Below are 12,057 nucleotides of genomic sequence, written 5' to 3'. Positions count from 1 at the left end.
ACATGCCCACTTCTCCTCTCTGGGGATAATAAAAACTAACCAGCGAACTGACAGAGGGCCTGACCCCCCCATCCACATCGACCACACACACAAAAAAAACGTACCCTACAGCTACTAATTATACTGCTAACATGCAAAATTTCCCTGCATTTAAACCAATGGAAAAATGGTGGTGGGATCATACTTAGAAGAATGGCTTCTTGTCTGTCTCCACTAACAAAAATAGGCAACACCAAGTCAGCTACTCCTCAGCATAGTTATGTCCGTCGCAACCTTCTTGGGTTTCAGGAGGGAGATACAAACGTTATCAAAATTATGGTGAAACGCTGAAAACCTGGAAATAATTTTCAACGTACTGGTTAATTTGAAAACTCTCCAGCATAATTCTTGGAACAAGCCAGGTACCTGTGCCCATGCATAGAGGAGTATATAGAAACATGGTGGAATCCCAGCTGATGAAGCAAAGGATTCTTAAAGGAATGAGATGACCATGCGGATCCTGTTTAATTCTCTGAAACAGAATCCGCACGTTTCACCTGCCAAACACATGCCCACTACTCTTCTCTGGGGATAATAAAAACAAACCAGCGATCTGACAGAGGGCCTGAACACCCATCCTGACCGACCCAACAAAACAAAAAAGTACCCTCCAGCTACTAATTATAATGCCAATTTGCAAAATTTCCCTGCATTTTTAAACAATGGAGAAATGATGGTGGGATGATACTTAGAAGAATGGCTTCTTGTCAGTCTCCACTGACAAAAATAGGCAACACCAAGTCAGCTACGCCTCAGCATAGTTATGTCCGTAGCAGCCATATTTGGTTTCAGTAGCCACATACACACGTTATCACAATTATGGTGAAACGCTGAAAACCTGCAAAGGATTGTCAACATACTGGTTCATTGAAAAGCTCTGAGGCATACTTCTTGGAACTAGCCAGTTTCCTGTGCCCACGCATAGACAAGTATATAGAACCATGGTGGATTCCCAGCTCATGAAGCAAAGGATTCTTAAAGGAACGGGATTACCATGCGGATCCTCTTTAATTCTCTCAAACAGATCCGTATTTTTCACCTGCCATACTAATAACCACTTCTCCTCTCTGGGGATAATAAAAACCAACCGGGGAACTGACAGAGGTCCTGACCAACACATGCACACTGACCACACAGGAAAAAAAAAAAAACAAACACCGTAGCCTCCAGCTACTAATTATAATGCTAACTTGCAAAATTTTCCTGCATTTTTAAACCATGGAAAAATGTTGGTGAGATGCTACTTAGAAGAATGGATTCTTGTCAGTCTCCACTAACAAAAAAAGGCAAAACCACGTCAGCTACGCCTCAGCATAGTTATGTACGTCGCAGCCTTCTTGGGTTTGAGGAGGCACAAACAAAGGTTCTCTAAATTATGGTGAAACGCTGAACACCTGCAAATAATTTTCAACGTAGTGGTTAATTGAAAAACTCTGCGGCATACTTCTTGGAACAAGGCAGTTACCTGTTCCCACGCAAAGAGAGGTATAGAGACCATGGTGGATTTCCAGCTGATGAAGTAAAGGATTATTAAAGGAACGGGATGACCATGGGGATCATCGTTAATTCTCTGAAACAGAATCCGCCCTTTTCACCTGCCAAACACATGCCCACTTCTCCTCTCTGGGGATAATAAAAACTAACCAGCGAACTCACAGAGGGCCTGACCACCCCCATCCACATCGACCACACACACAAAAAAAACCGTACCCTCCAGCTACTAATTATAATGCTAACTTGCAAAATTTCCCTGCATTTTAAAACAATGGAAAAATGGTGGTGGGATGATACTTAGGAGAATGGCTTCTTGTCAGTCTCCACTGACAAAAATAGGCAACACCAAGTCAGCTGCGCCTCAGCATAGTTATGTCCGTCGCAGCCATATTTGGTTTCAGTAGGCACATACACACGTTATCACAATTATGGTACAATGCTGAAAACCTGCAAAGGATTGTCAACATACTGGTTAATTGAAAATCTCTGAGGCATACTTCCTGGAACAAGCCAGTTACCTGTTCCCACGCAAAGAGGAGTATATAGAACCATGGTGGATTCCCAGCTCATGAAGCAAAGGATTCTTAAAGGAACGGGATGACCATGCGGATCCTGTTTAATTCTCTGAAACAGATCCGCAGTTTTCACCTGCCATACTAATACCCACTTCTCCTACTGGGGATAATGAAAACAAACCAGCGAACTGACAGAGAGCCTGACCAACACATCCACACCGACCACACAGGAAAAAAAAAAAAAAAACACCGTAGCCTCCAGCTACTAATTATAATGGTAACTTGCAAAATTTCCCTGCATTTTAAAACAATGGAAAAATGGTGGTGGGATGATACTTAGAAGAATGGCTTCTTGTCAGTCTCCACTAACAAACATAGGCAACACCAAGTCAGCTACTCCTCAGCATACTTATGTCCGTCGCAGCCTTCTTGGGTTTCAGGAGGCACAAACAAAGGTTCTCACAATTCTGGTGAAACGCTGAACACCTGCAAATAATTTTCAACGTAGTGGTTAATTGAAAAGCTCTGCGGCATACTTCTTGGAACAAGGCAGTAACCTGTTCCCACGCAAAGAGGAGTATATAGAACCATGGTGGATTTCCAGCTGATGAAGTAAAGGATTATTAAAGGAACGGGATGACCATGGGGATCATCGTTAATTCTCTGAAACAGAATCCGCCCTTTTCACATGCCAAATACATGCCCACTTCTCCTCTCTGGGGATAACAAAAACTAACCGGCGAACTGACAGAGGGCCTGACCCCCCCATCCACATCGACCACACACAAAAAAAAAGAACCGTACCCTCCAGCTACTAATTATACTGCTAACTTGCAAAATTTCCCTGCATTTTAAAACAATGGGAAAATGGTGGTGGGATCATACTTAGAAGAATGGCTTCTTGTCTGTCTCCACTAACAAAAATAGGCAACACCAAGTTAGCTACTCCTGAGCATAGTTATGTCCGTCGCAGCCTTCTTGGGTTTCAGGAGGGACATACAAACGTTATCACAATTATGGTGAAACGCTGAAACCTGCAAATAATTTTCAACGTAGTGGTTAATTGAAAAGCTCTGCGACATACATCTTGGAACAAGCCAGTTAACTGTGCCCACGCAAAGAGGAGTATATAGAACCATGGTGGAATCCCAGCTGATGAAGCAAAGGATTCTTAAAGGAATGAGATGACCATGCGGATCCTGTTTAATTCTCTGAAAGAGAATCCGCACTTTTCACCTGCCAAACACATGCCCACTACTCTTCTCTGGGGATAATAAAAACAAACCAGCGATCTGACAGAGGGCCTGAACACCCATCCTGACCGACCCCACAAAACAAAAAAGTACCCTCCAGCTACTAATTATAATGCCAATTTGCAAAATTTCCCTGCATTTTTAAACAATGGAGAAATGATGGTGGGATGATACTTAGAAGAATGGCTTCTTGTCAGTCTCCACTGACAAAAATAGGCAACACCAAGTCAGCTACGCCTCAGCATAGTTATGTCCGTAGCAGCCATATTTGGTTTCAGTAGGCACATACACACGTTATCACAAGTATGGTGAAACGCTGAAAACCTGCAAAGGATTGCCAACATACTGGTTAATTGAAAAGCTCTGAGGCATACTTCTTGGAACAAGCCAGTTACCTGTTCCCACTCAAAGAGGAGTATATAGAACCATGGTGGATTCCCAGCTCATGAAGCAAAGGATTCTTAAAGGAACGGGATGACCATGCAGATCCTGTTTAATTCTCTGAAACAGATACGCAGTTTTCACCTGCCATACTAATACCCACTTCTCCTCTCTGGGGATAATAAAAACAACCCAGCGAACTGACAGAGGGCCTGGCCAACATATCCACACCGACCCCAAAGGAATAAATAAAAAAACACCGTAGCCTCCAGATACTATTTATAATGCTAACTTGCAAAATTTTCCTGCATTTTTAAACAATGGAAAAATGATGGTGAGATGATACTTAGAAGAATGGGTTTTTGTCAGTCTCCACTAACAAAAATAGGCAAAACCAAGTCAGCTACGCCTCAGCATAGTTATGTCCGTCGCAGCCTTCTTGGGTTTCAGGAGGCACAAACAAACGTTATCACAATTATGGTGAAACGCTCAACACCTGCAAATAATTTTCAACGTATTGGTTAATTGAAAAGCTCTGCGGCATACTTCTTGGAACAAGAGAGTTACCTGTTCCCGCGCAAAGAGGAGTATATAGAACCATGGTGGATTTCCAGCTGATGAAGTAAAGGATTATTAAAGGAACGGGATGACCATGGGGATCATCGTTAATTCTCTGAAACAGAATCCGCCCTTTTCACCTGCCAAACACATGCCCACTTCTCCTCTCTGGGGATAATAAAAACTAACCAGCGAACTGACAGAGGGCCTGACCCCCACCATCCACATCGACCACACAAAAAAAAAAAAACCGTACCCTCCAGCTACTAATTATAATGCTAACTTGCAAAATTTCCCTGCATTTTAAAACAGTGGAAAAATGGTGGTGGTATCATACTTAGAAGAATGGCTTCTTGTCAGTCTCCACTAACAAAAATAGGCAACACCAAGTCAGCTACTCCTCAGCATAGTTATGTCCGTCTGGGCCTTCTTGGGTTTCAGGAGGCACAAACAAAGGTTCTCACAATTATGGTGAAACGCTGAACACCTGCAAATAATTTTCAACGTACTGGTTAATTGAAAAGCTCTGCGGCATACTTCTTGGAACAAGCCAGTTACCTGTTCCCACGCAAAGAGGAGTATAGAGAACCATGGTGGATTTCCAGCTGATGAAGTAAAGGATTATTAAAGGAACGGGATGACTATGGGGATCATCGTTAATTCGCTGAAACAGAATCCGCCCTTTTCACCTGCCAAACACATGCCCACTTCTCCTCTCTGGGGATAATAAAAACTAACCAGCGAACTGACAGAGGGCCTGACCCCCACCATCCACATCGACCACACAAAAAAAAAAAACCGTACCCTCCAGCTACTAATTATAATGCTAACTTGCAAAATTTCCCTGCATTTTAAAACAATGGAAAAATGGTGGTGGGATGATACTTGGAAGAATGGCTTCTTGTCAGTCTCCACTAACAAAAATAGGCAACACCAAGTCAGCTACTCCTCAGCATAGTTATGTCCGTCGCAGCCTTCTTGGGTTTCAGGAGGGACATACAATCGTTATCAAAATTATGGTGAAACGCTGAAAACCTACAAATAATATTCAACGTACTGGTTAATTTGAAAACTCTCCAGCATAATTCTTGGAACAAGCCAGGTACCTAGGCCCACGCATAGAGGAGTATATAGAAACATGGTGGAATCCCAGCTGATGAAGGAAAGGATTCTTAAAGGAATGAGATGACCATGCGGATCGTGTTTAATTCTCTGAAACAGAATCCGCACTTTTCACCTGCCAAACACATGCCCACTACTCTTCTCTGGGGATAATAAAAACAAACCAGTGATCTGACAGAGGGCCTGAACACCCATCCTGACCGACCCCACAAAACAAAAAAGTACCCTCCAGCTACTAATTATAATGCCAAATTGCAAAATTTCCCTGCATTTTTAAACAATGGAAAAATGATGGTGTGATGATACTTAGAAGAATGGCTTCTTGTCAGTCTCCACTGACAAAAATAGGCAACACCAAGTCAGCTACGCCTCAGCATAGTTATGTCCGTAGCAGCCATATTTGGTTTAAGTAGGCACATACACACGTTATCACAATTATGGTGAAACGCTGAAAACCTGCAAAGGATTGTCAACATACTGGTTAATTGAAAAGCTCTCAGGCATATTTCTTGGAACTAGCCAGTTTCCTGTGCCCATGCATAGACAAGTATATAGAACCATGGTGGATTCCCAGCTCATGAAGCAAAGGATTCTTAAAGGAACGGGATTACCATGCGGATCCTGTTTAATTCTCTGAAACAGATCCGTAGTTTTCACCTGCCATACTAATACCCACTTCTCCTCTCTGGGGATAATAAAAACTAACCAGCGAACTGACAGAGGGCCTGACCCCCACCATCCACATCGACCACACAAAAAAAAAAACCGTACCCTCCAGCTACTAATTATAATGCTAACTTGCAAAATTTCCCTGCATTTTAAAACAATGGAAAAATGGTGGTGGGATGATACTTAGAAGAATGGCTTCTTGTCAGTCTCCACTAACAAAAATAGGCAACACCAAGTCAGCTACTCCTCAGCATAGTTATGTCCATCGCAGCCTTCTTGGGTTTCAGGAGGCACAAACAAACGTTATCACAATTATGGTGAAACGCTGAACACCTGCAAATAATTTTCAACGTACTGGTTAATTGAAAAGCTCTGCGGCATACTTCTTGGAACGAGGCAGTTACCTGTTCCCACGCAAAGAGGAGTATATAGAAGCATGGTGGATTTCCAGCTGATGAAGTAAAGGATTATTAAAGGAACGGGATGACCATGGGGATCATCGTTAATTCTCTGAAACAGAATCCGCCCTTTTCACCTGCCAAACACATGCCCACTTCTCCTCTCTGGGGATAATAAAAACTAACCAGCGAACTGACAGAGGGCCTGACCCCCCCATCCACATCGACCACACACAAAAAAAAACCGTACCCTCCAGCTACTAATTACAATGTTAACTTGCAAAATTTCCCTGCATTTTAAAACAATGGAAAAATGGTGGTGGGATCATACTTAGAAGAATGGCTTCTTGTCAGTCTCCACTGACAAAAATAGGCAACACCAAGTCAGCTACGCCTCAGCATAGTTATGTCCGTAGCAGCCATATTTGGTTTCAGTAGGCACATACACACGTTATCACAATTATGGTGAAACGCTGAAAACCTGCAAAGGATTTTCAACATACTGGTTAATTGAAAAGCTCTGAGGCATACTTCTTGGAACAAGCCAGTTACCTGTTCCCACGCAAAGAGGAGTATATAGAACCATGGTGGATTCCCAGCTCATGAAGCAAAGGATTCTTAAAGGAACGGGTTTACCATGCGGATCCTGTTTAATTCTCTGAAACAGATCCGCAGTTTACACCTGCCATACTAATACCCACTACTCCTCTCTGGGGATAATAAAAACCAACCGGGGAACTGACAGAGGGCCTAACCAACACATCCACACCGACCCCATAGGAAAAAAAAAAAAAAAAACACCGTAGCCTCCAGCTACTAATTATAATGCTAACTTGCAAAATTTTCCTGCATTTTTAAACAATGGAAAAATGATGGTGAGATGATACTTACAAGAATGGATTCTTGTCAGTCTCCACTAACAAAAATAGGCAACACCAAGTCAGCTACTCCTCAGCATAGTTATGCCCATCGCAGCCTTCTTGAGTTTCAGGAGGCACAAACAAACGTTATCACAATTATGGTGAAATGCTGAACACCTGCCAATAATTTTCAACGTAGTGGTTAATTGAAAAGCTCTGCGGCATACTTCTTGGAACAAGGCAGTTACCTGTTCCCACACAAAGAGGAGTATAGAGAACCATGGTGGATTTCCAGCTGATGAAGTAAAGGATTATTAAAGGAACGGGATGACCATGGGGATCATCGTTAATTCCCTGAAACAGAATCCGCCCTTTTCACCTGCCAAACACATGCCCACTTCTCCTCTCTGGGGATAATAAAAACTAACCAGCGAACTGACAGAGGGCCTGACCCCCCCATCCACATCGACCACACAAAAAAAAAAAAACGTACCCTCAAGCTACTAATTATAATGCTAACTTGCAAAATTTCCCTGCATTTTAAAACAATGGAAAAATGGTGGTGGGATGATACTTAAAAGAATGGCTTCTTGTCAGTCTCCACTGACAAAAATAGGCAACACCAAGTCAGCTAAGCCTCAGCATAGTTATGTCCGTCGCAGCCATATTTGGTTTCAGTAGGCACATACACACGTTATCACAATTATGGTAAAATGCTGAAAACCTGCAAAGGATTGTCAACATACTGGTTAATTGAAAATCTCTGAGGCATACCTCCTGGAACAAGCCAGTTACCTGTTGCCACGCAAAGAGGAGTATATAGAACCATGGTGGATTCCCAGCTCATGAAGCAAAGGATTCTTAAAGGAACGGGATGACCATGCGGATCCTGTTTAATTCTCTGAAACAGATCCGCAGTTTTCACCTGCCATACTAATACCCACTTCTCCTCTCTGGGGATAATGAAAACAAACCAGCGAACTGACAGAGAGCCTGACCAACACATCCACACCGACCACACAGGAAAAAAAAAGAAAAACACCGTAGCCTCCAGCTACTAATTATAATGGTAACTTGCAAAATTTCCCTGCATTTTAAAACAATGGAAAAATGGTGGTGGGATGATACTTAGAAGAATGGCTTCTTGTCAGTCTCCACTAACAAAAATAGGCAACACCAAGTCAGCTACTCCTCAGCATAGTTATGTCCGTCGCAGCCTTCTTGGGTTTCAGGAGGCACAAACAAAGGTTCTCACAATTCTGGTGAAACGCTGAACACCTGCAAATAATTTTCAACGTAGTGGTTAATTGAAAAGCTCTGCGGCATACTTCTTGGAACAAGGCAGTAACCTGTTCCCACGCAAAGAGGAGTATATAGAACCATGGTGGATTTCCAGCTGATGAAGTAAAGGATTATTAAAGGAACGGGATGACCATGGGGATCATTGTTAATTCTCTGAAACAGAATCCGCCCTTTTCACATGCCAAATACATGCCCACTTCTCCTCTCTGGGGATAACAAAAACTAACCGGCGAACTGACAGAGGGCCTGACCCCCCCATCCACATCGACCACACACAAAAAAAAAGAACCGTACCCTCCAGCTACTAATTATACTGCTAACTTGCAAAATTTCCCTGCATTTTAAAACAATGGGAAAATGGTGGTGGGATCATACTTAGAAGAATGGCTTCTTGTCTGTCTCCACTAACAAAAATAGGCAACACCAAGTTAGCTACTCCTGAGCATAGTTATGTCCGTCGCAGCCTTCTTGGGTTTCAGGAGGGACATACAAACGTTATCACAATTATGGTGAAACGCTGAAACCTGCAAATAATTTTCAACGTAGTGGTTAATTGAAAAGCTCTGCGACATACATCTTGGAACAAGCCAGTTAACTGTGCCCACGCAAAGAGGAGTATATAGAACCATGGTGGAATCCCAGCTGATGAAGCAAAGGATTCTTAAAGGAATGAGATGACCATGCGGATCCTGTTTAATACTCTGAAACAGAATCCGCACTTTTCACCTGCCAAACACATGCCCACTACTCTTCTCTGGGGATAATAAAAACAAACCAGCGAACTGACAGAGGGCCTGACCAACAAATCCACACCGACCCCACAGGAAAAAAAAAAAAAAAACACCGTAGCCTCCAGCTACTAATTATAATGCTAACTTGAAAAATTTCCCTGCATTTTAAAACAATGGAAAATTGGTGGTGGGATGATACTTAGAAGAATGGCTTCTTGTCAGTCTCCACTAACAAAAATAGGCAACACCAAGTCAGCTACTCCTCAGCATAGTTATGTCCGTCGCAGCCTTCTTGGGTTTCAGGAGGCACATACAAACGTTATCAAAATTATGGTGAAACGCTGAAAACCTGCAAATAATTTTCAACGTACTGGTTAATTTGAAAACTCTCCAGCATACTTCTTGGAACAAGCCAGGTACCTGTGCCCACGCATAGAGGAGTATATAGAAACATGGTGGAATCCCAGCTGATGAAGCAAAGGATTCTTAAAGGAATGAGATGACCATGCGGATCCTGTTTAATTCTCTGAAACAGAATCCGCACTTTTCACCGGCCAAATACATGCCCACTACTCTTCTCTGGGGATAATAAAAACAAACCAGCGATCTGACAGAGGGCCTGAACACCCATCCTGACCGACCCCACAAAACAAAAAAGTACCCTGCAGCTACTAATTATAATGCCAATTTTTAAAATTTCCCTGCATTTTTAAACAATGGAGAAATGATGGTGAGATGATACTTAGAAGAATGGCTTCTTGTCAGTCTCCACTGACAAATATAGTCAACACCAAGTCAGCTAAGCCTCAGCATAGTTATGTCCGTAGCAGCCATATTTGGTTTCAGTAGGCACATACACACGTTATCACAATTATGGTGAAACGCTGAAAACCTGCAAAGGATTGTCAACATACTGGTTAATTGAAAAGCTCTGAGGCATACTTCTTGGAACTAGCCAGTTTCCTGTGCCCACGCATAGACAAGTATATAGAACCATGGTGGATTCCCAGCTCATGAAGCAAAGGATTCTTAAAGGAACGGGATAACCATGCAGATCCTGTTGAATTCTCTGAAACAGATCCGCAGTTTTCACCTGCCATACTAATACCCACTTCTCCTCTCTGGGGATAATAAAAACAAACCAGCGAACTGACAGAGGGCCTGACCAACACATCCACACCGACCCCACAGGAAAAAAAAAAAAAAAACACCGTAGCCTCCAGCTACTAATTATAATGCTAACTTGCAAAATTTTCCTGCATTTTTAAACAATGGAAAAATGATGGTGAGAGGATACTTAGAAGAATGGATTCTTGTCAGTCTCCACTAACAAAAATCGGCAAAACCAAGTCAGCTACGCCTTAGCATAGTTATGTCCGTCGCAGCCTTCTTGGGTTTCAGGAGGCACAAATACACGTTATCACAATTATGGTGAAACGCTGAACACCTGCAAATAAATTTAAACGTACTGGTTAATTGAAAAGCTCTGCGGCATACTTCTTGGAACAAGCCAGTTACCTGTTCCAACGCAAAGAGGAGTATATAGAACCAGGGTGGATTTCCAGCTGATGAAGTAAAGGATTATTAAAGGAACGGGATGACCATGGGGATCATCGTTAATTCTCTGAAACAGAATCCTCCCTTTTCACCTGCCAAACACATGCCCACTTCTCCTCTCTGGGGATAATAAAAACTAACCAGCAAACTGACAGAGGGCCTGACCCCACCATCCACATCGACCACACACAAAAAAAAAACCGTACCCTCCAGCTACTAATTATAATGTTAACTTGCAAAATTTCCCTGCATTTTAAAACAATGGAAAAATGGTGGTGGGATCATACTTAGAAGAATGGCTTCTTGTCTGTCTCAACTAACAAAAATAGGCAACACCAAGTCAGCTACTCCTCAGAATAGTTATGTCCGTAGCAGACTTCTTGGGTTTCAGGAGGGACATACAAACGTTATCAAAATTATGGTGAAACGCTGAAAACCTGCAAATAATTTTCAACGTACTGCTTAATTTGAAAACTCTCCAGAATACTTCTTGGAACAAGCCAGGTACCTGTGCACACGCATAGAGGAGTATATAGAAACATGGTGGAATCCCACCTGATGAAGCAAATGATTCTTAAAGGAATGAGATGACCATGCGGATCCTGTTTAATTCTCTGAAACATAATCCGCACTTTTCACCTGCCAAACACATGCCCACTACTCTTCTCTGGGGATAATAAAAACAAACCAGTGAACTGACAGAGGGCCTGACCAACACATCCACACCGACCCCACAGGAAAAAAAAAAAAAAACACCGTAGCCTCCAGCTACTAATTATAATGCTAACTTGAAAAATTTCCCTGCATTTTAAAACAATGGAAAAATGGTGGTGGGATGATACTTAGAAGAATGGCTTCTTGTCAGTCTCCACTAACAAAAATAGGCAACACCAAGTCAGCTACTCCTCAGCATAGTTATGTCCGGCGCAGCCATCTTGGGTTTCAGGAGGCACATACAAACGTTATCAAAATTATGGTGAAACGCTGAAAACCTGCAAATAATTTTCAACGCACTGGTTAATTTGAAAACTCTCCAGCATACTTCTTGGAACAAGCCAGGTACCTGTGCCCACGCATAGAGGAGTATATAGAAACATGGTGGAATCCCAGCTGATGAAGCAAAGGATTCTTAAAGGAATGAGATGACCATGCGGATCCTGTTTAATTCTCTGAAACAG

The sequence above is a fragment of the Eulemur rufifrons genome, chromosome 2 (assembly GCF_041146395.1).
Source record: "Eulemur rufifrons isolate Redbay chromosome 2, OSU_ERuf_1, whole genome shotgun sequence".
NCBI lineage: Eukaryota > Metazoa > Chordata > Mammalia > Primates > Lemuridae > Eulemur > Eulemur rufifrons.
Note: the sequence above shows the minus strand (reverse complement) of the source record.